The sequence below is a fragment of the Condylura cristata genome, unplaced genomic scaffold (assembly GCF_000260355.1).
Source record: "Condylura cristata isolate star-nosed mole 26May11 unplaced genomic scaffold, ConCri1.0 scaffold00015, whole genome shotgun sequence".
Lineage (NCBI taxonomy): Eukaryota > Metazoa > Chordata > Mammalia > Eulipotyphla > Talpidae > Condylura > Condylura cristata.
The window spans coordinates 36,523,457-36,529,993 of NW_004567116.1; the positions used below are offsets into that span (position 1 = coordinate 36,523,457).

The following is a 6,537-nucleotide window of genomic DNA, read 5'->3' on the forward strand; positions in this document are numbered from 1 at the left end:
TACACTGCTGAGGGGAGCAGCGGGCGGGTCAGGAGAGGTCTGCCATGCCATGTGGTCACCTCCGGGGCAGGCGGGAATTGAACTCATGCAGAAGCGGCTTTAGATTCTCAGTGCTGTGCTTTAACCCGCTGCGCCACCAGGGAGGGCCAACTGGTTTTTAATGTATTACTTTAATCTGGTCTTTATTTTATTTTTATCACCAAAATAAAAATGATAGCTAAGAGCTAGCTCTAAAGTAATGGGAAGGACTATATGATGCACAGCAATTAGCGCAACTACCAAATGTCTGACAGAGAGTAACTTTCACTCAATGAAATGTGTCATTGCAGGAACTTACTGAAGGGAAGTGCCATTTCATGCAGCTCAACCTGCTATCCATGGGTAACTTCACCCACCCAATTTTCTTCCTGACTGGAGTTCCAAGGCTAAAAGATTTTAACATCTGGTTTTCCACCCCTTTCTGCTGCCTCTGCATGGCTGCCCTGTTAGAGAACAGCACAATTCTGTACGTGGTGATCACAGACTCCAGCATCCACGAGCCCATGTATTATTCCCTCTGGTTCAACGCGAGGAGGATCAGCTTAGATTAAGAGTAATCTCACATAAGCCAACAAATTTCTGTGTGGAATTGTGTGTGTGTGTGTGTGTGTGTGCAAGAGAGAGAATTCATGGGCTGATCCTAAAATTCATAAATCAAATGAAAATAGGCTTGAAATCATACTCCAATTCAATATAAACCATTACAAATCCATGGCTCTAAGACTTTGCCCAGAATTATACAAATGGAACAATGAAGCATAATGGGCCCACTATACATATGAACTAACATTCTATTTTTAATTAATGAGAACCATCTAGAAGTAGAAAAGAATGTCTTTTCAGTGAAAGTTGCCAAGATGATTTTGTATTCATACAAAAAATAAACTTGGCATCTACTTTAGACTAGAAACAAAAACCTATTATAAATCAATTATAAATTTAACTGTGGACAATAAAAAATAAGTTTTGATGAATGAAGTTTAGTTTGGAGCCATCTACCCCAAACTAGAATTGTATTTGCCTGTATCCATGCTATGATGTTCCTATGGACTGCACTGAACAAAATATTTAAGTTGTTGTAAGTGGTAGCTATTTCTTTAACACAATATGTGAAGCACTAAGTATAAAGGGAAAATAGCTTGCTCTAAATTAAAATAGGAAACTATGTGCAGGAAAGGATACTTTAAGTGAAGTGGATATTAAAAAGTGGATTTTCATTTACATATTCTGCAAACTACAAAATAAATAAGAAAAATCAAGCAAGCCTATGGTAAAATGGGAGATGTTTAGAACAAGTAAGAAACCATATATTCAAAGTGCCTTTAAACATAAGAAAAGGTATATGACATCATTAATTAAGAAAAGATCATCTAGTATGAAAATCAAGTAAACTAAAACGCACAAGAATATTTATCACTAAAAACACACAATCAAGTGCTGGTAATGATAGGAATCAACAGTAACCTTTACATGCTCTAGTATAAAAGAAAATTGTTATAAATTGTTTCAAAATCTGTTTGATGATTTTTTTTTTAAGATTTACTTATTTATACAGAACTGGGGTAGAGATGCGGAGGGTGAGAGCATTCACCAGGGACAGAGTGGGGAGCAGAACAGGCAGATGGACGAAGTACCCTGCTGATGGGAGCAGCGGGCGGGTCAGGAGAGGTCTGCCACACCATGTGGATCTCCTCGGGGCAGGCGGGAATTGAACTCATGCGAAAGTGGCTTAAGCTTCTTAGTGCTGTGCTTTAACCCGCTGCGCCACCAGGGAGGGCCCTGTTTGATGATATTTTTAAAGTTGACTCAGCTAACAAAAATTTACTATCAAATACAATTACTTATAGTTCATAGCAGTATAATTATTAATTGCAAGTTGTTTAAAATCAAAATCTGAATGAAACTTAAGTGGATAGAAAAAATTGACAATTTTCAATATATTCATAGAAGTATAAGAATGAAAATGAATGAACAACCAAAATACACAACATAACAATGTATCTCATAAAGATAATGTGAAATGAGCCAAAACAAAATCATATCTAATGTATTATTCACTTTATATATTTATATTTCATTACATATGAATGCAAAGAAAAAGCAATGACCAACTAAAATGTTGAAAATCAAGGTTATGACACTTTTGGTGTAGCAGGACCAGCTAGTTATTGGCATGGCTATGTTACAAGGATATGTAGGCTTTGTGCATCAGGATTGGCAAGCAACAGCCTACAAGACAAATCCTGACCACCATCTGTTTACATTAATGAAGTTTAATTTGGAAATACCCATTCCAATTCAGAATTGTACATGCTGGTTTCATGCTACAACTTCTAAACTGAGTAGTTAGCAAACAACTGTATAGCCTTAAGTAGTAGCCTAAAATAATATTTATTGTCTAGTCCTTACAAAAAAAAAAAAAACCACATAGGCCTCTCCTCTGTAAGTGATAAATCAATAAGTAGCCCAACTTGTAAACTTGTAAATCTATGTTATTGCTTTTCAATTAGCTTTTTTTTTTATAACAATTCAACAAATCATTATTTACATCCTATTTATCCAGATGTGTTTTGGGTGTTTTAGATAATATCCAAACCTTATAAGTGAATCTTTGTTTTCAATTGCTTTGAAATCTAAATAAAAACCATGATTTATCACCCAAAGCAAAAAAAAAAAGTCATTTCTGGTGATTAGAAATCTGATAAAGGGGAGAACAACCAAAACATTTATTTAGACTTTAAGTAGAAGTTTTCTCCTGTTGCAAAACAAATTACCAAAAAAGCTGTTCATTTAAAGAACAGACTATCATCTCATAGTTTGTAAGCACAGGTATAGTTTAGCTAAACATTCAAGGTTGCAGTTACAGACTCATCGGGCCAGAAATTGGGCCAGAGGCTCATATGAAGAGCCACGTGAGAAAAGATGTATATCAGGAATACATGGTTGTTGGAAGGATTCACATAGTTCCTTGTGGTCTTTGGATTAATGGGCTTAATTTTGTGTGACTTGAGTATTACTAAAGGTTACATTTAGTCCCTAACTGCTTGTTGACAACTCACACTTCTCAAAAACAGAACTAATGTCCTTTAAACACAGAAGTACCCAAGGTCAGTCAGATGAGTGGATTAGGAAGATCTACTGGTGTGTACAAACAATAGAACACTATTCAGTTTTTTTTTATATTTATATATATATATATATATATATATAAAGTCTTGTCATGTATGTATATGTCATTATATATGTGTATATGCATATATACATACATGTATATGTCATTATATATGTATATATACATATATGTATAGGCATTATATATATAATGACATATATATGACATATATATATATATACGACAAGATATATATATATAATCTTGTCACTTCCAGAGAAATGAATGGAACTGGAGTAGATTATGCTAAATTAGAAAGAAAAAGGCAAACACTGGCTCACTTCACTCATATGGATTATAAAGAAGCACAGCAAACAACTAGACAAAACTCAACCAAAACCCTGGAAACTTTACTGCATAACTGAGGGCAAAAGAAGAGAAGCAAAAGTGGGAGGAGGCCCCATGTGAACTATAGCAGAGAGTTATGGGAGCTTTGTTAGTAGGTGTGAGGTGGTAACACACTTGTAGAAATCTGAAACTTTACCACCCCTAAGGCATACACAATGTTACAAATCAATGTTACCTCAATAAACATAATTTAAAGAGATATTTCTCTAACAAGAATCATATAATAAGAACCACATAAAAATTAAATAAAAACTGGCCCTCCCTCGTGGTGCAGCAGGTTAAAGCACAGCTCTGAGAAGCTAAAGCCACTTCCTCATGAGTTCGATTCCCGCCTGCCCGGGAGGTGACCACATGGCATGGCAGACCTCTCCTGACCCGCCCACTGCTCCCCTCAGCAGTGTACTTCGTAGATCTGCCTGTTCTGCTCCCCACTCTGTCTCTGGTGAAGCCTCTCGCCACCCCTGAGCCTCTGACCTGTACCCCAGTTCTGTATGTACAAATAAATAAATCTTTAAAAAAATAATAAAGAAAAACAGCTAACAGGATAAAACTTACTGGATTTATTGATACCTAGAAGAACACAAAACACTCTCTGGCAAGTCAGGCTTCCATATAAAGGAGAAAAATGTTTGGCTGTGGCTGTCCTCATTTCCCATGTGGGCTGCATCCATTACAAAACTGTCAAACTGAGAAGAAGGGTGAATCTCCCCCAAGACATCGAAGCCCTTGAAACTATTACCACAGGAAATAGCAGGTGTGAGAGCAAGAACGCTTGCCCATGAGAGCTCACCATTCACCCACAGTGATCCCAGCCACTAGTGGGGTCCATTTAACATATCAGGAGCTGACTCATTTCTGAGGGATAACTGGACAGAGATGATTGATGGGGAAATGGCATGTCATCCTCCTGTGGGTAAATGTGCTAATGTAGGGGCAGGGGGCTGGAAGCTGAGGCTCATAATGACTGTTCTCTTCGTTGTCACCATAATTATTTCCAGTGAACATTGATTCAAGTTTCCTCTCTTCCCAGAATAGTGATAATGTAAAAATAATGATACATATCTCTCTGTTGTCCAGGCCCTAGAGCAATGTCTAAACTTTCCATTTATAGCTGATTTGACTTCCTTTGCTTTACATTTGAGATCCCTGGAGAAACTCTCACTACAATAGGTCACTAAAAACCCTTTAGAGATTATACCTAATTTCTGCTCACTTATAGACAGAAAGAGAAATTTCAGTTTTCCTCTGTTTATGGCCCAAGGGAAATTCATTTTTTACCAATGGCCCCAGAGCTCCTTCCTCTTTACTATAAAGTCCAAGTTTCCAAAACCATAAACTGTTCTCTGTACTGAAGACAGAAAAGGCTCGTGTATACCCATGATGCTGGTAAAGTACAGACAGTTGTTCATTGTGCTGATTTTGTACTTTGATTGTTACCTATTTGCAAATAAGCAGGGACTTACAGAAAAATCAGATAAAATTAGGGTTCACCCTATCCCCAGGGATTCAAATAACATACAGATATCTTATCCCTACTAGTTTATTTTGTAATACTGTAAAAGTATTAACAGTCTTTCTCAGATCAAAGTAAAACCCTGGAACAAAGTTTAAAAAGTAACTGCAGGAAACTAACGTAAATTAAATAATAGCATGTCATGCTACAGGGTATGAGGACATAAATTTTATGTAGTGTTTTTTTTAACTTGACAAAGCAGGGGTAATGAGAAGTTATGTTTAATCAATATATTGTTTCAGTTTTACCAGGTAGAAAGAGTTACAGAGATGGGTGGTGAAGATAGTTGTCCAACATGAATATATTTAATACATTTAAATATGAAATTAAAAATGGTTAATATGATACTGAAGATGATGAATTTATGCCAGGTTTGTTCAACAACAATAAAACACTTGACAGGGAGAGGAGAAAGAAGCATCGGATAACAATTCCCTTATACAACCTCCACCAACCTTCCCATTTCCCACTTACTTTCTAGGCCAATGAAAATGATGATCCTCATATCCTCATCTTTGGAGGAGCTAAATTACTGCCATGCTCCATATTCAATGACCTACTACTACAATGAATTGTTCTATAAACTTAATCCTTGCTGTTCAGTATTCTCAACCTCTCACTATCTATTATATCCTAAGCCACTCTATATAAATAGGTACATTTCTCTAAGATTTCCAATATTACAAAAAATCTTTATATAGTAGTCATGGTTTACTTTTTTTTTCTTGCTTTTATTGGCAAGTTTCCAGAAATAATATGCACTCTGCCTTCACTATTTACTTTTTTCATTCCTTCCCAAAACTGAACCAGGTACTCAGCTTCCATCATAGCACTTTAACTGCTTTTTCAGGAGTTATTAATGTGCTTCATCTACATTTGAAAATTTTAATCCATATCAGGTTTGATAACAAGTAATGACACTGGTGTTCATGTAACACCCAGTCATGACACCATGCCCTCTTAGAATTACTAGTTCCTTTAAGCTATCTGTCTCATCTTACTTTACTGCATATCATCTTTTCCAATAACTTCTACAAAGTTACATCTTTACTGTTCTCTTTAAATACATTTTTTGTGGTTATTTCTCCACATGGTTGGGTTAAAATAGCACTTAGCTAACGATCATCCCACTTTATGTAACTGGAAAAAATCTATCCCACCCATGTGAAAATATAATACCATGGATACATTTAGGTGGATTTCTCTTACTCATTTAATATGCGACTTGCTCAAATTTGACTGTGATTTTTTCTTATTCATAGAACTTTATGGTGTAAAATACTGTACTTATAGATAATAATTATCAAAATTTATAGTTACATGGACATATACACCTTGAATCTAAGAGTACAAAAGTTGACATATATTTAATATATCTGTTTAAAATGATTACTTGTTAGTTCATAAGGAAATTCCTACATCTGTTAAGCCCATGGCTCTATATATTTTTAATATATATATATAT

The 6,537-nt window shown here is 35.6% G+C and overlaps 1 protein-coding gene across 1 annotated transcript in view; it reads left to right on the top strand.

Moving 5' to 3' along the window:
• The window catches only part of LOC101627849 (olfactory receptor 51F1-like), a 17,016-nt gene that overhangs the window by 9,044 nt on the left and 1,435 nt on the right, over positions 1-6,537 (top strand). The window lies entirely within an intron of this gene.